Source organism: Pan troglodytes, chromosome 13 (genome assembly GCF_028858775.2).
Source record: "Pan troglodytes isolate AG18354 chromosome 13, NHGRI_mPanTro3-v2.0_pri, whole genome shotgun sequence".
NCBI lineage: Eukaryota > Metazoa > Chordata > Mammalia > Primates > Hominidae > Pan > Pan troglodytes.
This window is the reverse complement of record NC_072411.2, coordinates 68,194,064-68,217,707: the sequence shown is the minus strand read 5'-3', so window position 1 is coordinate 68,217,707 and position 23,644 is coordinate 68,194,064. Positions and strand designations below refer to the sequence as shown.

The 23,644-nt window shown below is 36.8% G+C and overlaps 1 long non-coding RNA gene across 3 annotated transcripts in view; it reads right to left on the bottom strand.

The window, feature by feature from the left end:
- LOC104005249 (uncharacterized) overlaps window positions 1-23,644 on the bottom strand; it is a 145,440-nt gene that overhangs the window by 99,668 nt on the left and 22,128 nt on the right. For all 3 annotated transcript variants that reach the window (XR_008546809.2, XR_002942742.3, XR_001716065.3), the window contains exon 2: window positions 23,311-23,482. This is a non-coding gene — a long non-coding RNA (uncharacterized LOC104005249). The remainder of the gene's footprint in view (window positions 1-23,310; window positions 23,483-23,644) is intronic.

Genomic DNA, 23,644 nt, shown 5'->3' with positions numbered 1-23,644 from the left:
CCACATCAAGGTTTGTGCAAAGGGAGAAAATTGAGACAGGAAGCAAAAATATGCAAACATCTAGCCACACAGCGATGTCTACATTTTTGTGTAATAGCATTAAGAGGTGGTGTAGCATACATAATGGCTAAGAGCTTTGGTTCATGGAGACTGCATTGTTCCTGTATGACACAGAAGTAGCCTGGATTCTTACATTTTTAGTAGCAAATTGGTTGTCATACTAACTACTATTAATACTAATATAAATTCTTGATTCTGTATTGTCATTGTTCTAATTTCTTTGTGTAGCTTGTCTCATTCTACCCTTACAACCACATCATGGAGTATTACTCTTTTTCTCATTTTACAGATGGGAAAGCTGTACCAGCTCTTAAGAGGTCATATAGCATACATAATGGCTAAGAGCATGGGTTCTAAGACTAGAACTATATTTGTATCCCAGTTAAGCCATGACCCTATGAGTTTGCTGAATACATTCTTTAACCTATACGGGCCTCAATTTTCTTATCTATAAAATGAGGAGAAGAGTACTACTTCATTATGTGGTTGTAATGATAGAATGAGACAAGCTTCATGAAGAAATTAGAACAATGACTGAAAACACATTGAAAATTTATATTAGTAGTAAGAGTAGTTAGTATGGCAATTACTTTGCTACTAAAAATGTAAGAACCCAGGCTACCTCTGTATCATACAGGAACAATGCACTCTCCATGAATGTTAAATAATGACAATATTTTCTCTATTTTATATGGGTAAGTATAACTATAGTGCCCAAAAGAGTTTTATGCACCCATTGGTAGGTAGTAAATATTTAGTGATGTGGCATTTACACCAAATATTTCAAAATTTAGCTACTTTTGAGATTTATGAATTCAAACAACATATTAAAATCAGGAAATATGCACATTTATAAAGGTCTAGCTTATTTCCAAAGAGTGGAGGTGGTTCTTACCATTTTTAGCTGAGTAATTAATACAACCCTCTACTTTAGCTATAAGCATCAAGTCCTGTTGATGGTCATTAGGTAAGATATTCTAAAAATAATTGCTATACTAGGCCATTATTTCAACTTTTATGTTATCATAATAGCATGTAAAAGGTGTAAAATAGTCCTTGGGACTTTTGTACTGATATTTGCAATAATCACTCTGCAAAATAGAATTATAATCACTGAATAATACTGTAATCCATTTCAACATAAGTGATTGTGATACATGCAAATTTTTTACAACAACAAAGCTAAATTCTTTCACATTGTAGATAATGCTATGCCATAACCCAAGCAAAATGAGCTGCAGGATACATGGTAATCTCTCTCAAGGGAGGGAGAAATTACATACTAGCTAGAGCAGAGGGGATTTTGCTGCAATAGCATTTGATGCACACAGGAAATGAAACATGAATAATTGATAGTTATAAACAAGCAATAGAGCTCACATGCTACACTTAGCTTGACTCCCTATTACTCTGCGAGCCATACCTACATTAATAATTGATCTGTCTGCGAAAAGGTAATTTGAAGAGATTTATGAGACATTGGTAATAACTGCATCATTGTGCTTTAGCTTGAATCTTTTTAAATATATCTTTAGAAACAATAGATAAAAGCAATGCACAATAAGTATACAGAAAATGTTCAGAGCTTGTTAAAAATTTTCAAAATCTAGTAGAACTGAGCAAAAGTTATTCGTAAGTTGTAATATTTGCTGGCATGACCTAGTTTTTATTTTATTTCCTACAAAACAATATGTCTTCAAGTTAGTTCAGTCATATTCTTTCTATAAAAATATAATTCTTCTCTAATATACCATCATGATTCATTTTTATTTTTAGTGATGTGTAAAATTTAGAATTTATGGTAAAATTATATCCAGTGAATATTAAGAATACACTCCCATTAAATTACTATTTCTAAATATGTGAGAACATAATCTGGGTTTGCATGTGCTGCTTTAAACAAATACATTCTTTTACTTATGGCTGGCCCTTCATCTGAGGAGCCTCCGGATTTACTCTCTTTAAATATCTTGTGTCTTCTACTCTGTACATTGACAATATGTTAAAATGTGCTTTCTCCTGTTCTTAGGCTACTCTTGAGAACTGCTCATTTTTATATGAGAAAGAATGATATCTTGCTCATATAAGAAAAGGATATAAACCAACTGTGATAAACTAATTCCTTCTAACAGAACAGAAAAAATAAATGGATGGGGTTACATGTGTCTTTATACAAAACACAGATAACTATACCCAGGCTCCTGCCTCACAAAAATTGTGAGATAATACATTTGTATTATTTTAAGCTGCTAAATTTGTGATCATTTGTTACAAAGGATCAAACACAAATGCATGCTCCTGTTTTCCAATGTACCATGTTAAGGTATAAATACAGATGAGCAACGCTACTAGAAAGGTTATTTTATCAAACCACAATGGCTCATACAGACTGTGGAGGTAAAAAGAGAGGGACACTGGTGAGACAGTTTGGCACACTGATCTCGCCCGCAAAAGACTGATGTAGAAAGCAAATGTTAATTGTTATCTTATCAAAAATTTAAAGGAGGAGATTTTCCTCCCTGTTGACTATCCTATTCGTGTTTACCATTCAGTGCACCTTATTCTTGGCAAAGCACCTTACAAATTTTTACCCAGAAGCCAAAGAAAATGGGCAATCTTAAGTAATTTTCTCAAAGTCAAAGAGAATCTGAAGTATACTTGTCCCACTCATGCCTTTAAAATGTAGGCCAAGAGAATCTACAGCAAATGTCTTCTAAAACGTTTCATTTGGAACATAAAAAGTTTCTATGTCAATACATTTAAGGAAGGGTGCATTATATATTTCACTCTTAGAGTAACATAATTCACTTTAGCATGTTACATGCTTGCAGAAGACGTGAGACTCAGGAGTCAGAGACAATAATAGATTATTACTTAAAGCAATAGCAGGAGCCAGAGTATTATCATTTTTGTGTTGGTCTTAGAAAGCTGGGGCTGTCATAATAATATACCATAGACTGGGTGGCTAGAACAACAGAAATTTATTTCTAACAGTTCCCAAGGCTGAGGAGTCCAAGATTAAGGCGCCAGCCAATTTCGTTCCCCAGTGAGGGCTCATTTCCTGGCTGGCAGAGGGCAGCATTCTCACTGTGTCTTCAAATGGAGGAGGCAGTGAGCTCTGGTCTCTCTTCTTTTTTCTATAGGAATACTAATCTCATGGTGGAAGATATATATATATATATATATATATATATATATATATATATATATATATATATACAGTCCTCCATATCCATGGTTTCTGATCTGTGGATTCAACCAATTCTGGATCAGAAATAGTTGGGGAAAAAATCCACAAAGCCCCAAAAGGCAAAACTTGAATTTTCCATATGCTGAGTACTACATTGAATCCATACAAATGAAGTGATGTGTAGGTAATTTTAAACTATATAGGAGGATGTGTGTAGGTTATAAGCAAACACTATGCCATTTGTATAAGAGATTTGAGCATCTGTGGATTTTGGTATTCTCAGGGAGTCCAGAAGCCAATCCCCAGCAGATACTAAGGGACAACTGTATATCATGGTAAATAAATTACATCTTCCTTCTCATTGATTAGTACCACCATTCATCCAGTTTTCCAAACTAATCCTCTTCATTAACCCTCCGCATTTATTCACCAAGACCAGTTCATTCTACCACCTAATGTAATGTAAATACATCAACTTCTCGTAATTTCCACTGTCAACACCTAATCCAATCCATTACCACCTTTAACCTCTTTATAAGACAATGTAATAACCTACTTGTTTTATCTTACTAAATCCATTCTTGCCTCACTTCCAAATCTATTCTCAGTACAGTAGCCAGAGTGGATTTTATGAGGTTGTGACATTTCCCTGCTTAAAATTTTGGGTCATTTTCTAGCATAAAATTCTGTAATATTTCTCCATTATTATGATGATAAATTCTAAAATCCTCAGCAAAGATTTTAAAAACTCTATACTATTACTGTCTACAAGTTCTACAAGCTTTCCAGCCCTACACCATGTCAGCCTCACTGCTCTTATCTTCCCTCTTTCCCTATCTTAATCTGCGTGCTTCAGCCTCAATAGTTTTCTTTCTGTTTGCAGGATCTTCTCAACAAAAGTATAGTGTATTCTTATATTCTTATACAGTGCCAGTGCTTTCTGGCCTGAGAGAGACTATACATGTCTTTCACATCGTAAGTTGAGTGGATGTTTGAAACTGTCCCACTGCTCACGAAATAAAATTAGTATAGAAAACTGGCATTTTTGAAGGACTAAGTTAAAAGTGTTTTTCCTCTATAGCTTTAACAGAGTAGAAAAAAAACAGAGATAATGTCAAGTAGGAAATAAAGGGATTGAAAAATGAAAACTTTCATATACATTCTACATTAAAATCAGACATTTATTTCTCTAAGGCCTGAGTTTCTCAATATTGGCAATCTTGATATTTGAGCTGGATAATTCTTTGTTGTGAGTGGCTGTCCTGTGCATGGTGGGATGTTTAGCACGATCACTGGTCTCTAACCTCTAGATATCAATAAGCATTCCTAATTCCACAGTTATGACAAATAAAAATGTGCCCATCTTTGCTAAATGTTCTCAGGGGGACAAAATCTTCCCCAGTTGACAACGACTGATCTCTGACAATGTCTATAAAAGTATGAATCATGGATAACTGACATTACCTTAGCTATTAGTTTAAAAAATACTGAGACTTACCCAAGATCTATTGAATTGGATGCAGCCCCAAAATAATCACATAGCAACAGTGAAGACCATTACCCCAAAAATGACTAACTAGTTGTCCTAGGGATATTAAGTGCTCTTGATTTTCTCTTTTAAAATATTGCTGCAAATTCAAAATGATGTCTTTCGGTGAGAAATTGAGTCAATTATCTTTAAGTTCAGGTGTTTCTTTTTGGCTACTAGGTAAGCTTTGGGTACATTCAGACATGATAGTTCTTCCTATTGTTATTCAAGAGTTTGGGTTGCCATTTTTATCGTAATTACATGGAACAGTCACAGAGAAGGGATCACTTGTTCAAGTGGAGTTTCTTCGACACGCTAAGTGTTAGTGCATTGTTACAATTTGCACTTTGAAACAAAGAACATTTTTCCAAGAAAAATAATTAAGACATAATATTTCAGGTCAGCTTTTTCAGATCATATCCTGAATGAATAATAAGTGGGACTTTATTTCATTACATTCATTTCATTACATTTAAGTTTTCTCATGCTGCTAGTTGAAAAAAAATTGTAACTTTCTCCTCAACTTTCTCTGAATAGAATTTTATATTAAGCATAGGCCCACCAAGCAGACATCCCTTAAACTGAGTGTGCTGTGATTCAAAACAAGTCAGAGGAAATTCTACATTGGAGAAGGAGGCAGATAAAAGTTTTCTAGGGCCTGAGACTTACACAATTCTCTAATTCAGATGTACTCCCCTCTAGAAATTTGTTTCAATAATATATAAGGTGTTTTTCCAGAGAAACATCACTCATCAACTAACTTTTTTTATTCTTAATAGTTATTTGATTTCTCACTCCCTTAAGTGTATTTTTTTTAAATATTAAAATACTTCCTGTGTCCATGTGTTCTCATTGTTCAATTCCCACCTATGGGTGAGAACATGCGGTGTTTGGTTTTTTGTCCTTGCCATAGTTTGCTGAGAATGATGGTTTCCAGCTTCATCCATGTCCCTACAAAGGACATGAGCTCATCCTTTTTTATGCTGCATAGTATTCCATGGTGTATATGTGCCACATTTTCTTAATTCAGTCTATGGTGGGGGGAGGGGGGAGGGATAGCATTAGGAGATATGTTAAATGACTAGTTAATGGGTGCAGCACACCGACATTGCACATGTATACATATGTAACTAACCTGCACGTTGTGCACATGTACCCTAAAACTTAAAGTACAATTTAAAAAAATTTTAAAAAAATACTCATCTTGTTTTAATATTTCTGGCCAAAGACAATGAATGAGACAAGGATTAAAATTTACGTTAAAATATAAGTGTATGCTTCTGACTGAAGATAGTTTATTATAATTTTCTGTGATGCTCTTCTCATTTTGAGAAATTATGAGCTAACAAAATTTTATGGATGAAAAAGAAAGTATGAAATGCCACAGAAAATATCTTTTTCTCTTAAAAAAATCCTGTAAAGTTTACAACTGCCAAACTTCTAAATATCAAATCTAATTTTGACTCCCTCTAAAAAATAATAAAGATAAAATTGTAACACCTGAACAACTCAGCTCATCTTGATATATTGATTCTTGTCCACGACCTTAATAGAATCAGTCTGATAAAGCTCTGATAAAAGAGGAGGAGGAGGAAACAGAAGTGGGAAAAGAATTCTTCCATGCTTCATTTTCTGCCCAATTTATTTTCTTTTATTTACTCATCCTAATCACCTCATTTCTATCTTAAATTCAGAACAAAGATTAATAAATGGTTTAGAGTCACCTAATTTTGCCTGGTGCTTGCCATTAAAAGATATGCTTATCTCTAAAGAATCATGCATTGTCCATTTATTTTAAAGACAAGTAGGTCTGCCCCCTACAAGCCTCAGCCAGAATACTACTTAGAGCAGCGTTATAGGCAAAAAGGGATCCGGAAGGGAGCCAGGAAAAATAAGAGAAGCAATTGACTTCAGCTTCGTGACACTGAGCTGGAGCACTTTGATGTGCACAAAGTTGAGGAACCATTCTGGCAGCTTCAAATGGTAGCCTTCAGCATTTTTCCCCTATTGCATTTCTTCCTGTCAAGTTATTTCCTCCTAGTGTAAGAGAACTTCCTCCCTGCTTCTGTCTCCTTGGGACCTAAAGTCAACAAAACTAATCTCTTCCTTTTTATGAGATCAATAAAGCAAATTAGACATGATATTGAAAGTACTTAAAAATTTAAGCCCTGCTTTTTGGAATGCAATCTTTTGTCTTTAGGAATTGTTAAAAAATGTCAATATACAAACATATACATAGCAGTATCTTTTTATATAATATCAAGAATGGGGGAACTAGAGAAGGAAAAAGAACCAAGACACAAAGACAATATTTAGTAAAACGACAAACATAAATGCTAACTTAGTGCATTGGGATGTCAGTCTTTTTCTTATTTTTTGAGTTATTCATCAGAGAAATGCAAGTTAAAATAGTAATGAAATATTGCTAGACCACCACCAGAATAACTAAATTTAAAAAAAAAACTGACAATAAGTGTTTTCAAAGATGTGGAGCAAAAGAAACTCTCACATATTCCTGGTAAGAATATATACCTGGACAACTACTTTGAAGATATGTTTGTCAGTATCTATTAATGCTAGCCATATATATTCATGACCAGAAATTCTATCACTGGTATATATGCACAGAAAGGAGTATTTATAGTCATCAAAAACATGTATGTGAATGTTCACAGATGATATATTCATTATGGTCTCAAACTGGCAACAATCCAAACATCCATCAAGATTAGAAAGAATAAATATTGAGGTATAGGTATACAACAAGGGAATCCAGGCTTGTGCCTATAATCCCAGCTGCTCAGAAGGCTGAGGCAAGAGGATTGCTTGAGCCCAGGAGTCTGAAGCTGCAGTTAGCTATGATCATGCCACTGCACTCCAGCCTGAGTGACAGAATGTGATCCTAGCTCTTTATTTTTTTAATTCATTAATTTGTTTATTTATTTTGAGACAGAGTCTCACTCTGTTGCCCAGGCTGGAGTGCAGTGGCAATATCTCCACTCACTGCAACCTCCGCCTCCCGGGTTCAAGCAATTCTCCTGCCTCAGCCTCCTGAGTAGCTTGGACTACAGGCACACACCGCCACGCCTGGCTAATTTTTTTTTTTAAGTAGATATGGGGTTTCACCATGTTGCCTAGGCTGGTTGCGAACTCCTGAGCTCAGGCAATCCGCCTGCCTCGGCCTCCCAAAGTGCTGGGATTACAGGTGTGAGCCACCACACCGGGCCGTGATCCTAGCTCTTAAGAAAACTGGTATACAACAGTAAGAAAAGACATTTTACTGATACATGTAAAACATGCAAAAACATAGGGAATCTCACAAACATAATTATGAGCAAAAGAAGCCAGACACAAAAGATTACATATTGTTTGAATTAATTTATGAAGCTTAATGACAGGCAGGCAAAACAAGTATTTATGCTAATAGAAGAGTGGTAACTTTGGGGGAGTTATTGGCATAGAGGGGCATAAGGGACAATTCTTAGGTAATAGGAATGTTTTGTATCCTAACCTAGGTAGTGTTTATTTAGGAGTATAAATATGTATATTTGAACTGTACAATTTTCTTAATGTACTATGTACTTATTATATCCCAATAAAGTAATAAACAACAATAACAAACAAACTCCTGAGTTACTGAAATCAGCCACCATCCCCAGGGAGTTACAGCTATAATGTCATCTTACCACTCTGTTTCTTGCTTCTCTTTTGCTTTTTTGTTCCTGGAAATTTTCTTTAATTTTTATAAGCTCAGCTTTGCATTTGTAAAATTATTTATTAAATTTTACCCAACAAACAGTTTTTCAGGACTTTTTTCAGGATACTTGAACACCTAATTGTTAGCTACTAAATGTACACTAAATGATCTCCTGGCTAGGAATCTCCTATAGCTTTGCTTGAGAGTCATAAAAACTAAGATCATTTTAATAAAATTTAGGCTTCCAAAATATTTTCTTCTTCTTTTCTAGAGCCTCCCAGAGCAAAACTATGAAAGACAAAAAAAAGTAGCAGGGAAACAGAAAATAAATATTCAAAAAGATTCATTAAACCTGAGACCTAAGTTTGCAAACTTAGATAATGTTTTAATTATTTTATGTAAGACTAATTTATTTGCTAATCTAATTGAAACATTATTTTCCTACTGCATTGTAATTGCATTTTACCAACAATACAACACCATCAGAGAACTTAAATACACCACAAATGCATTAATCATTTATATTTGGAGACATGGCTTGAAACAGGATGCACTATGAACAGCTTTATTTTTTCTAACTTGCAATAAGTCTAAACACTTTTCTTTCCCTTATTGCTTAGATAGCTCATTTCCTTTATGACTTACCTCAGACTAGAAATTAACTGATGGGCATAGTATCTACACTGTTTCTAAAACTAATATTTTATATATATATATATATATATATATATGCACATTCTTGTTTTCTTCCCTTACATAAACATCGAATCCATCAACAAACGCTACTGATTCAACCTGTAAAATATATCCCAAATCTACCCTTTTCTATTCATCTAGACCACCTGCCCCCTTGTCCAAGCTACTATTATATCTTTTACCTAGACTATTGTAGTAGCCACTTAACTGGTCTTTTGGCTCCACTTTTGACTTTCTAAAATGTATTCTTCACAGAGTGATCAGAGTGATCCTTTAAAACTCTATTGGACAAAAAACCAAACACCGCATGTTCTCACTCCTAGGTGGGAATTGAACAACGAGAACACATGGACACAGGAAGGGGAACATCACACACCGGGGCCTGTTATGGGGTGGGGGGAGCGGGGAGGGATAGCATTAGGAGACATACGTAATGTTAAATGACGAGTTAATGGGTGCAGCACACCAACATGGCACATGTATATATACATAACAAACCTGCACATTGTGCACATGTACCCTAAAACTTAAAGTATAATAATAATAATAATAAAAACTCCATTGGCGATCAGGCTACTGTCTCCATGACCACCAGTGCTTCTTACCGGTTTCAGAACTCCCAGTTGCACCTAGCATAAAAAGCCGACTTCACTCTCTAAAGGGCTTTACGTGATCTGTTCCCTGCTTGACTGTGCTGCTGCTCCATGTAATACCAACCTCTTCTTAAACTCACAGTGCCTCAGCTCTACTAACCTGCTTTCTGTTCTTGAAAACAAGTTTATTCTTGCCTCAGGGACTTTCTCTTGCTCTTTGTCACCTGGAATGTTCTCTGATTCAGAACACAGCTGCATCCTTTTAGATTTCAGTTGAAATATTTCCTTATTAGAGAAGCCTTTCCTGGTGAGCCTACTTAAAGCAATTCCACTGCCCTGCTCACTGTTTACCAAATTAAACTGTTTTATTACCATCTACCATTTACTATTATCTAAAATTATGGAAAGTTGATTATGTGTTTATTTGTCTCCTCTGCATTGATAAATGTAACCCCATGAGCTACAGACATTGTTTGCTTTAGCTATCTTCATCCCTAGATGGCCTTACAGCCAACAGATGCTCATTAGTTAAATTGTGTTTTTCAGATCCCTGAACTCAGTCAGTTTGGCTTAGAAGGAAAACCTCTGATGAACTAATCTCACAAAAAATGTCAGTGTCTGCTCATAATTGAGTGTCACCTTTTCCGTGAGTCTGGGAATTTGAGAGAAATTCTGAGAATACATAATAGATACATGGTAAGAGAGTGATCTCAGGAAGGGCTTTCCTGGAGCCCTTCTGTGACGTCCTCCCATTTGGGCTATGCTTTGCTACTTTTGTTTCATGAGAGAAAAACAAATTACCTTCTAAAATCTACCCATCAACAGATAACCACGAAAGAAACGTCTACCAATGGTGTACTGGTAAATGTAAAGCAACTGGCTCTCCTGGAGGATAAGACCTTTTCTCTATGTATCTTTTGCCTATTTCCGTGGTGTAAACACTCATCCCATGGCTAAATTCCAGCAAACAATCTGAAGTCACTGAACATAGACTTGGAAGGAGCCGTGCACCATTGCTCTCTCCAGCTGGCCCAAGAAGGCTCCAGCACACCACTGACATCTACTAGGTGCCAAGAATAATGTGAGGTATTTTATGTTCAGGCTCTCCTATCTTAGCACAATGCTAAAAACTAATTTGTCAGTTATCTGTGAGAGATGAGGAAATAAACTTGGGTAACATGCTCAGATACACATCACGAAAGGGGTAAAATCAAGGTTCAAATTCAGATCTGACCCCAGATACCACATCTTTCATTTGTTTCAGGGAGTAGTAGTAAAAAAAACCACCAAAAACAAAGCAACAAACAAGAGTATTGTCAGTGTCGAGCTGCTTCGTAAGATCATAGTTACTTTCCGAACATCCTAGATGTCTCACAGATGATGCAAATTTTATTTTTAGTGTCAACTATATGTGTAGTACATAATTAGTTGGAATGAGAATTCTAAAAGTTCAGTGCACCAACAAAGTCTTGGAAATGCTCTCTCCTCTTTTTTCCCTTCTTTGCTAATTCCCTTTTTCGACACCCTCCTAAAACACGAAAGTTTTAGACATCAAGGGGACCAGCCATTGAAAGAAAAAGTGACCCAATATCAAACAGCTTGTGCCTATTTGTTTAGAAATTCTGGTGAAAAACAAAAGTTAGATCAGTTTCCAGGATAAAACTGTCAATGAAGTAATAAAGTTCCATGCCTTTGGAAGATGGTGTCACTTCCACCTGACAGCAATAAAAAGGAGGAGCAGGAGGAGAATGGTCCCAGGTGAGACCATTAATTCTCAAACATTTGCACACATTAGAATCAGCTGGAGAACTTTAACGCACAGAATGCTGGCATGTACCCCAGGGGTTCTGATTCAGATTCAATAAATATACAGTGGGGCTCAAAATTTGCATTTCTAACTAACAATCTCCAGGTAATGCTGAGGATTTTTGTCTAGTAACCACACTTAGGAGGGGCTCTCTAGATGCCAAGGATTTGTATATGCATGACAGCTGAGAAAATGCTGGTTAAGAGCCCTGTTTCTCAGACATTACTGCATGTTACAATCACCTGGAGACCTTAAAACCCACGCCTGTGTCTCTTCCCATAGATACTACTTAAATTAATCTGGGGTGTGGCTGAGTGTATTGAAATTTTTAGAAGCTCCAGGGGTGATTGTAATGAGCAGCTAAGTTTGATAACCAATGGAAATTGCTCTGATTTTTTTGTTTTTTTCAACTTTTATTTTAGATTCTGAGGGCACAAAGTTTTGTTACAAAGGTATATTTTGTGATGCTGAAGTTTAGAGTACGATTGAACCTGTCACCAGAAGTGAACTGTGCTTGCTAGGGATCTAGATTGTATGGTCCGTATAAGACTCTAATGCCTGATGATCTGTTACTGTCTCCTATCAGCCCCAGCTGGGACCTCTGGTTGCAGGAAATACAAGCTCAGGGCTCTCACTGAATCTACATTATGGTGAGTTATATAATTATTTCACTATGTATTACGATATAATAATAGAAATAAGGTGTACAATAAATATAATGTGTTCCCATCATCCTATAAACCATACCCACCTCCCCAGTCCATGGAAAGATTACCTTCCACTAAACCAGTTCCTGGAGCCAAAGAGGTTGGGGGCCACTGTTGTATAGTATCTCACAGGCGTTCTCTGGATTTCTTGAATTTGCATATCAGCCTCTAGTGATTGCGGAAAATTTTGTGAACTATATCCTCAAACGTGTTTTCCAAGTTGCTTACACTCTCCTTTTCTCTCAGAAATGCCAATGAGTCACAGGTTTGGTCTCTTTACATAATCCCATATTTCTCAGAGGTTTTGTTAACTTTTGAAATTCTTTTTTTTTTCTTTGTTTTTGTCTGACTGGGTTTATTTGAAGGACAAGTCTTCAGGATCTGACATTCTTTCCTCATGTTGGTCTATTAGGTTGTTAATAGTTCCAAGTATATTATAAAATTCCTGTAGTAAGTTTTTCAATTCCAGAAATTCCGTTTGGTTCTTTCTTAAAATGGTTATATCATCTTTCCACTCTTGGAATGTTTTACTTGCTTCCTTGGATTGTGTTTCTGCGTCTCCAGAATCTCGTTGACCTTCTTTGCCATCCAGATTCTGAATTCTGTATCTGTCAGGGCTGGTGTTCCTATAGCTTTTGGAAGTTGCTGTCACTTAGGCAAAGCTTTTGTTTTTATATTATATCCCTAGAGGGTTTGACTTTGGTTTATGTTGAGTATGATCTACTGTCTTCATTTTTTTTTTTTTTTTTTTTTTTTTTTTTTTTTTTTTTTTTTGGTACTTTCAAAGGCCGAGGCTCTGTGCATGATCTTTTTTTTTGTGGCTAGATTCCTGCATTGGATTTCACCAGCAATGTGCACTGGGAGAATTTTTATTTGGTGGTGTAATCCAGGCTTGATCCAGTAGATGGCGACGGCGCGTAATATTAATAGTAAGGGCTGGCAGATAGGCTCTTAGGCGCTCACCTGTTTTGTATTTCAGTGCATTTGCAGCGGTACTCTCGGTTGTGGGAGATGGGGGAGGCACGAGATGACCCTGTCACCAAGTCCATGGGCCTTGCAGGGACCCCCTCCAATCATTAGGCGGCACTCGCCTTTCCTTAGCCCGAGGGGCCCTGTTTGCCTGCACTTCGTTCCTTAGGGGTGGCCCTAACCCATGGTTGTTAGGTTGTTATGATCCAGCTCCCTGGGTCTCATAGCAACCTAACAACCTTAGGTGCCCACTGGTCCCCTGTACTTTGCAGAGTCAGGGCAGTTTGTAGGGTACATCTGTGGTTTATGTGTTGATGCAGTGGGTCAAAGGTGGAGGATCCCTGGGTAGGGCAGGATTGCCATGGTTGTGCAACCGGTGTGGCCCCTATGGCCCAGGGTTCTTTGCCCAGCAGATAGTTGTGGGGTCTGCCCAGCTCACGCTCCGCCAACCAGGTCTCTTTCCGGGGTCTGCCCCAGTAGCTGGACCAAACCAGCTAGTTTTGTCCCAAGCATTCTGCACCCGGATCACTGGGTTAATTGTTCCCATCTGTGGGGCTCCCTCAGGCAGAGCTCGCAAGCAGGCTACACCCTTCGCGGGCTGGTCTTGTGGAGGGAGGCACACCCAGCTCCGGCGCCGGCCCTTGAGCATATATGCCTCTCTCTTAGTGCTCTGAGAGTGGGGGCTCCTCCTCCGCTTGAGCTTCAGCGACAGATTTCCTTAGCTGTGTGCTCAAATGTTTGGGTATTGGGACCAGGCCCATTGATCGCCAGGGTTGATTTGGCTGATCTCGCTGGCTAGGCAGGTGTCCCCTTCCTCCTCCACCGCCCCAGGTGCGAACCTCCCAAAGCTGCCCGCTCCGCGGAAGAGGATGACCATCTCCAACAGAAGGATAGAGGAGAACCAGTCTTCGGTCAAGGATATACAAGTAGCTGCGCTCCCCTGCTAGGACTTCCAAACAAGCTTTCCAATGCCTGTGGGGGTCGTGGGATCTCTTGTAGCTAGGATTTCAGAGGTCAGTGGTGGGAGTGTTCTTTCACTTCCTTAGGACCTGGAAGCCTAGAACACTTAGGACCTGGAAGTGTTCTTTCACTTCCTTAGGACCTGGTCCTTTCACTTCATTAGGACCAGTTCAGGGCTGGGAGCCGGTTCTGACATTTGGCAACTCCGTGCAGGGTCCCAGCTTCCTCCCTCTTCCACCTCGTTGTCTGCATCGCCTCTCTATTTACTTTCAGTGTTTTCTCTCAAAAGATCTGTTCAAAGTGCGATGGCTTATTTCATATTTTGATTTCTCTTGCTGGGAGCATAGCCTCCCGGCTCAATCTAGTTGGCCATCTTCTCCCCTCTAGTTGGCCATATTCTGCCCTCAATCCGCTCTGGATTTTAATTCATAGGTTCTATAATCTTTACACATAACTTTCAATGTGTCCTCCTAAAACTTACCCATCCAGAAAGCACTCATTTCCTTAAGTTGCTAGTTCGTTTCAAGCATGTGCTGAACTGTAGAAGTTAGAGTGCCAGCTGAGAAATCCAGTAGACAGTGCCTCTATGAGTTTCTCCTCTATGTCAGTGACTCTTTGGGTCTCAGTCTCTGCTACTTACTGACTGTGTGATCTTAGTTAAATATGACATTTAACTTCTTTGTTTTGTCTCCTATTGTAGGTAAGTATAGATTATTATGAGCAGTATATGAAAGAACTTGGAAAATGCTTGGAAACGCTCAAAAGGTCATAGAGAAGAATTATTATTAATGTATAGGAAGATGGTGTTTATAGATGGTACATAATAGATTATTTTTTAATTAGAGCACCTCTCCTTGTCAAAATACAGTCCCAGATTACCTGTTATAAGAGAATCCCAAATAATATTGTTAAAGAGTAGCAGCTCATATGCCACCTGCTTGATAAAGTTTTCCAGGGTCCAAGGTAACCAATGTGATTATAATTCTACAGTATAAACATGCAACAGCTTATTCTATTATTACCTTACGGGTATCTCTCCTAATATAATTCACTCATTGAGGACAGAAGCAATGAATCCTCTATGAATATGCTCACTTATGTAGGTGCTAATTGCCTAAAAATATATTACTTCTCTGCATATGTGAGGATAAAATATTACTTCTTTTTCATTGTTAAAAGCAAAAAGATACTCAGACTACTCTGATTCCATAAGATGTTTTAAAATAATTATTTAGTAAAAAGAGAAATGTAGTTTTTGGGGGGGAATGTAAGTTTTTAAAATTCTTTATATAATGGCTCCATCTTCTGGCCATTGAAATAGACTTACCATGTTACAAAATGCAGTTAAGTCTCATACTGCAGAAATAAATCAGTACGAGTCAAAAAGAATAACATAACTTTTTATTCAGAAACTTTCACAAACTTGACTAACTTCTTCACTGAGAATTTTACTTTGGTCATTGTTTAAATTTCATGTGTCTGAATCCTTCTCCTCACCCCGAATTGTTAGGACACATTTTAACAATGTTTGGTTTTCTGGGGATTTATTTTATATTGACACAATACTTACACAGTACAGGTATCTGTACTTAAAAGAACAGTGAGAGAAGCCAAGTCAGGAACATCTCAGTAAACACATTTAAGTTCCATGGACCTCACTGTAAAAGGCCACCTTTAGGATTGTTGAAGAGAAACGGATCTACTCTGCGGGTAGTCTCTCCACTTTGTTCACTGTTTCCTTTGCTGTGCAGTTTTTTTTTAGCTTGATGTGATCCCATTTGTCCGTCTTTGATTTGGTTGCCTGTTCTTGTGGGGTATTCCTCAAGAAATCTTTGCCCGTACCAAAGTCTTGGAGAGTTTCCTTAATGTTTTCTTGTAGCAGTTCCATAGCTTGAATTCATATATTTAATTATTTAATTGATTTTAATTTGATTTTTAGATATAGTGAAGAATAGGGATCTAGTTTTATTTGTCTGCATATAGATATCCAGTTTTCTCAACACCGTCTATTGAAGAGACTGCCTTTTCCACATTGCATGTTCTTGGCACCTTTATCGAAAATGAGTTTACTGTAGGTGTGTGTATTTGGTTCTGAGCTCTCTATTCTGCAAACTACCCATCTAACAAGGGATTAATAATCAGAATATACAAGGAACTTAAATATCTCTGTTTGAAAAAGTCTAATAAACTGAATAAAAAATAGACAAAATATTTGAATAGAAATTTCTCAAAAGAAGACATACAAATGACAAACAGGTACATGAAAATGTACTCAACATCACTGATCATCAGAAAAGTGCAAATCAAAACTGCAATGAGATGACATCTCACCCCAGTTAAAATGGCTTACATCCAAAAGACAGGCAATAACAAATGTTAGCTGTGGAGAAAAGGACACCTTCATACACTGTTGGTGGGAATGTAAATTAGTACAATCACTATGGAGAACCATTTGAAAATTCCTCAGAAAACTAAAAATAAAGCTACCATACGATCCAGCAACCCCCCTGTTGGGTATACATGCAAAAGAAAGAAAATTAATATATCAAAGAGATACCTGCACTCCCATGTTTGCTACAGCTCTGTTCACAATAGCCGTGATTTGGAAGCAACCCAAATGTCTTTAAACAGATAAATGGATTAAGAAAGTATGATTCTTATACACAAAGGGGTACTCTTCAGCCACAAAAAAAAGAGAATGAATTCAGTCATTTGCAGCAACATGGATGGAACTGGAGGTCATTATGTTAAATGAATAAGCCAGGCACAGAAAGACAAACATCCATGTTGTCACTTATTTGTGGGATATAAAAATGAAAACTACTGTACCCACGAAGTTTGAGAGTAGAAGGATGGTTACTAGAGGCTGGGAAGGACAGTGGGGAGTGAGGAGTCTGAGGGGAAGAGACAAATAGTTAAAATGAATGAATAAGACCTAGTGTTTGATAGCACAACAGGGTGACTGTAGTCAATAATAATTTAATTGTACATTTTAAAATAACTAAAAGAATATGATTAGATTGTTTGTAACACAAAGGATATATGCTCGAGGAGTTGGATAACCCATCTGCCATGATGTGATAATTATGCATTGTATGTCTGTATCAGAACATCTCATGCACCGCATAAATATATATACTTACTATGTCCTCACAAAAATTAAAAATTAAAAATGGAAAATATAAGAAATTGATCTAGAAAGTATATACCTGTCAACAGGAAGGAACGTGCTATATGACAGTAGGTAAGTCTTAAATTGTGATTTGGCTTCCAAAGATATGAGAGGCGGCCAGCCCACAGCTCTGGACTCCTGCGACCTCATGGGTTGCACACTCAGCTTGTAGGTGGCTCATTGTGTGTGTGCCCAGAATGAAAAAGGCTGTGAGGAGCTGCATCTTCTCACTCACTTGTATCTGTATCAGCTTTTTATCCCTTATACTGTTTGTTGCTGGTTTGATATAAACTAAAGTTAGAGCATCCATGAATCAAATCTCAGTACAGGTTCACTAGTCTTTGATCACAAACCAGTCCGCTGCAGTCTGGCCAACTCAGGCATGCTTCTTAAACACATTACACCAGGCCAGACAAAGCACACTAGTCATTTCAAAGGGATCTGAATTGCCTATTTGGAGAACATATTGCAGTGCAGAAACACACATTTCCATAATGTCTATTGTTATTCCCTTAATGTCAACTATTAATTCTACAGATTGCAAGCATAACATGTTCTCTGTTGAAATTTGAAAAACACAGAAACCCAAAAAGAAGAAAAAAATGAAGTCATATTCCCTTGAGAAAAAAAAGGATTGCATTTCCTTCCAGTCATTTTTTTTTTCTATGTAGATAAATTTGATGTTTGTGTTTTCATGTGGTCTGGTTAGGGTCGTGGTGTAATACAGTAACCTAAAAGAATTTATTAAAACTGTCAGCTGTCAGTTAGCTCAGTGCTATATTTGGTTCATCTTACAGATATCTCTCTCTCTCTCTCTCTGTCTCTCTCTCGCTCTATCAGCAGCGAAGGCATTGATGTTGATTAAAGAGTCCCATTCCCAGGGCCAGATATGGATGCGGTGTATGCTATTTAATTTTATTTATTTCACTGGGCAAACAGAACAATAAAGCTGGCTTTTGCATGCTGCTTCTTAGCAGTACCAAAGACAAAACCATTAGATGGTCCTACTTCCAAATGTCAATTCTGCTGGAGAAGACACTCCTAAACAAAATGTATACAGAAAACCTCAATCACAAACATTTATTAAACCAGCTCTCTGGTCCTAAGGGCAGGCCCCCATGAGATTCAAAGTTCCATCCTAAGCTACCTCACATTTATGTACTCTTCATATGATCATAATTAGAACAAGTGTATGTATATGTTTTTGAAAATATCTCCCAAAAGGGGGTTGAAAATATTTCTATGTATTTTAAGCACTTTTCCTCTTTTAAAAAATCTTATAAGTTCATGTATATGTAAATTCATTTAAAATATCTAGAAACATATATACCATATACTAATATGTCTAGGTGGTAGGATTGGCTATTTTTTTCTAATTTTTTATACTTTTATGAATTTCATTTTTGTCTAAACTTTTTAAAATTAAACTATGAGTTGCTTTTATCAGCAAAGAAAGGAGATATACTCTAGCTTATCAAAAAAAAGAAAGAAAGAAAGAAAAAAGAAAAAACCTTTACAGGATTACATTAAACAAACCAGACCATCTCCCCTGGACATTATGCCCATGCACCCAAAAGTGGGAGGTGGAAGATGAAAGTGATGATGACAATACAGGGAGGGGCACACCCAGGCCTGTCTCTATTGTGTAAGGCTTATTTGCCAACTCTCCCCTGTTCAGGATCAATAGAAAATTACATGGCATTTGTCTTTCTGTATATGGCAGCAACATGAACACTATCTTATTTTCCAAGGCTCACTTCAGTGATTTGTGTACCTTCCTTGCCTTAATAAATGGATCTTGAAAAGCTTTAATTAAAACTACAAAATAACTAGCTTCAGAATAGTTATTGGTAATTTATTCTATGTAAGCACAGCACAATAAAAACCATTTGGGGCTCTTAAGAACATTAGTATGCCTTTGACTGTCAGTCATTTATTTTCATCCTCGTTGTCACTATCTCAGCCAAGGTCCTCATCTCTTCCTATCTAGGTTGTTGCAAGAGCTTCCTGTTTTCAATCTATTTGCCATAACATTTCCAAATGAATCTTTCTAAAGCCCAATGTTCATATAGATGGTGCTGATTAAAGACATTGACTATGCTCCCATTACCTACAGAATGAAAAGCAGACATCATTTGGGTGCTAGACTCATAAACTAACTCTAACCTGTTTTATTATTTTAATCCTCTGCTATTCCCCCATTCCATCCTGTCACTCCAATCAGTCAGAGCTGCTCCCCTGAATGTATTATATACTTTCATGCATCTACCCTCTGGCTTATGCAGTTTTCCCTTTACTTTATCACTCTGAAGTGTCTTTCCCTCAGTCTACCCAAGTCCTTCCAGTTATCTGAGTACAGCCCTTGGAGACTGTCAAGGAGAGAAGCTTGGCATGTGCCCAGGAGATGCTGCTCAAAAAAGAGAGGAGCCAATTATTTCAGGAGAGGAGCCAGTGAGAAGGGCATTACTAGGAGGACACTCCAAAATCAATATTGCAGGAAGAAGGCAATTCTTAACTTGCAGCTAAAGTGGGAGGATTAAGAACTCTGAGATTTGATAAAATGACTTACCAAATAAGACAATCTGAGCAAGTCAGAAAGCAAATGTGAGAGTTTAGTTGGTGGATGAAGAAAAAATTAAATGAGGTATCACTTCGTCATCAGAAAGGCCAGTTCAAGGGTATTGTTATAATATTATGTACCCTTTAGAGCTGTCCCTTTCTTGTGGTTGGGCATCCTTTGCAGGACTGGGGGATACTCACTGGACACCTTATCCTTTTGGGCCTAGTTTAATCCAATCTCCTCTAGGCTGCTATGAAACTTTTCCAGATAACTTTAGCACACGGGTGTCATAGCTCCCTCTGACATCACAGCATCTGTTATCTCTAGCCTTCATTTGGCAATGGATCATATGATGGCCCTATGATTTTTTTTTTTGCATTTTTGTACTATAATTTATAAGGACATATATTTTATTTAACTTTCTACAGTTGTGTCTAATACTTTCTTCAGTATGGAGATTTATCTCTTTTATCACATAATATCTCCCTCTTAATCAAACATAAAAATATACTCTTTATGGGCACCCAAAATATTTATTTATCATTTATTTATTTATTTATATTTTTTAACTCCTCTTACTATCATTCTCAACAACAAAAATTATTTATTGCATGACCAGAAATATGTTCTGTTAATTCACTCTTCTCTTTAAGTAGGCCTAAAATCTAAGTTGGCAGTTCCGTCTGTGAAACCATCTCTGAAACTGTCAAAAATTACCCCAAAGTGCTCATTCATAAATAATTATATTGAATAAATTCCATAAAGAATATATATGCAGTTCAGAGTTACATTCAAGAAAGCATATATTTAAGCTTGGATAATTTGGATATGAACAATAAAAATCAACTCTGACTTGCTTAAGCAGAAAATAATGTACTGCAAGAATATTTTGTAGTTCAAAATTCATGGGAGAGCTAAAGAAGACGACTCAGAAAAAAAAAAAGATAAAAACAAGGCTGTAAAGATTCCAAGTAGCAGACCAGTTTGAGTGCCACCATTTTTTCCTTGTATTCACTCTGCTCAAGTTCTTAGTCTTGAGAGAGAAAAAAAAAATCAAGTTGGCCCCACCTGAGTCGTTTTCTCTTCCCCTCAGGCAGCAGAGAGCAAGACATCTTGACTATACAAAAATGAGAAGAAGTAATTTTCCCAAAGTAAATCTGGCACTCATCAAAAGGGGAATAATGGAAACAAGGCTTCCAAAGAAGGCACAACAGGAAGAACTGATGTAAATTATAGTCCAATTCTTATATCTGTGAGGTTTTATAGATCAGTGTTCATTCTGGTGAATGAATCCTATCATCAGTTTAGAAATAAAGCAGGTGGAATGAGCATAGGGCGAAGGGTTTATTTAAAATTGGAATACTCTACTGAGGCTTTAAGGTAGATGTAGGCAGCTCCATAGTATAGATATGACCTTTTGGGCAGAAGGCACAATCAAGTCAATTATGAATGCGGAGTGGGCCGTTTGCCAGGTGAGGATGCCTTCAGGATCCAAGCCTCACTGTCTACTTAGATTCTCCTCTGAGGTCACATTGGTAATTATTCCTACTGGTTCACATGAATGAGAGCTTTGTATGGGGAAGATAAGTGTTTTACAGTGTAGATGGGAAAAAGTCAAATTAACAAAATATAGCAATGCTGTAACTAACATAAATCCCTAATGCCAGAGTTGGTGAAACCAAGTGGCATGTGGGTTACACAGAAATGTACTCAAGGATACAGGCACTGGGTGATATAAAGCTGCACAGTTATGCATCAGGCATCTCTAAGCAAATGCTAAGTACTTAAAAATGGTTGTTTTTAAAATTCAGTCTCTAGATATACTAATAAATCTACAAAACATTTGCCAACTGATTTTACTTTGGGAAAAGAATAATACCTTAAGACTAAGAATAAATAAAGCAGAATTTGATCATATAAAGTTTTTACAAAGAATAATTTATCTGCAGTATGTATTTCTCATGCTTGCATTACTTTTCACTGCTTCTATTATTTTAAAGGATAGTAAGTACGAAGCTTACTCTGCAAGAAAATTCTAATTATTCTACTGTTAGCAGTGGGGCCCAAAATTCTCGTGTCTTCTTGGAGACAGAGAAAAGTTATTGAGAAAGTAAGATTATTTTAGAGTGAGGAGAGCTAGTCTCAGTATTTACATATTTTAAAGAATAATTGTGGTTGCATATGCTGCTCAGAACTGAGCAAGATAGTTTATCTTACTAGTGAGTATAATAAACCTAGGCCAAAAAATTTAAGATTACTAGAACATGAAGTGAAGACCAAAAATATCAGTACTTTTTTTCTTTGTAGGGGAAACAGAGTCAGAAAACAGTGAGCATTTGCTCAATTTTTTAAATAAACACAAGAAACAAGATAATTAATAAGTTCCATTTTTATAGGTAAATATGGTACTTCAGTTAGAGAACAGACATCAATTAAACGGGTTGATCAGAAATCTTTCAATCCCTAATTAAATATCTGGAACTTGACTTCTAAAAATGATATTTGTACCTGTTAATTTATTGTTGTGGAGTGATCAAATGTGTATGAAATTATTTTACTTTGTGGAGCAAAGGGACTAAAGAATAAGACTAGGGAGTTTTTATTTTTATGGTACTCCAAGGATTAAATAGAAAGATGGATCCATATCTGTCTTTCCTTCCTACCAACTAGCTGTGATATAAAAGGAAATTTAAAAGTAGTGCTGTACTGCAAAGTGAAGCTCACTACAGTCAGAGTACACTAAAGAAAAGTAAAAATACAAAGCAATTAAGACATCTGAACATTATGCCTTCTCCAAAACAACTACATTTAAATGTTTTCTTCAGTGCACACAGAACATGTCCAATATCTTATACTTATTTCCCCTCCATAAAGGCAGCATTGGAGACTCAAGACAAAAACATTGGTAAAAGCATTTTCACATATCCCAAAATCATTGTTTAACATGGATATTGCCATCAGCAGACATTGAAGCAATTAAAACCAATTTAAACATGACCAGGAAGTGGTAGCATTGGACTGAAGGGCACAGTAAAGTGTCTTAATTCCATCTGCAGATATTAAACCAATACGAAGGCTAGTAATTTTACTGACTGTCTATAGAGCACCTTCTTCCACAGAAAAATAAAGAAAACGTTATAAAGAAGTTTTGTAGTGATGGTTTCACAATAAAAAAATTATTTCTACTAAGGAGACTGTTCTTATAGCAAATTCCCATGGCAATGAACTGGGATATATATAATTCTACTTTGTGTTATTTTTAAGGGTGCATGAAAGTTCTGTATGTTTTGGGAGAGTGGCAAGCAAATAAGTTAGAAGAAACTAAAATGTTAATGTCGCTTCCAAAGCTATTAATAATTTTGATCACTGACCTGAATTCCTGTTTCCTGGAAGTGCTTCCTAGAGACCGCAGTCTCCCTGACTTCTTTGTCACTGGTGGCTAGAGTCCCTATTTCATGCAAAGATTCCAAATCCTAGGCAGGGACCATCACTCAGTCTCAGTTGTCAGTACCTCTTGATTTACTGTCTGATGATGTCAAGTTCCTGATAAAAGCAATGGGGAAGAAAGATCTTTTAGATCACGGTGGAGCAATTAACTTGATGAAATTGCTTTGGGGAAACTCAGTCTTATGTTATAGAGAAATATATCAAGTATTTGCTTCCAAGAAAACCTGAACCAGGATTATCTCAACTTGAAGACTTTCA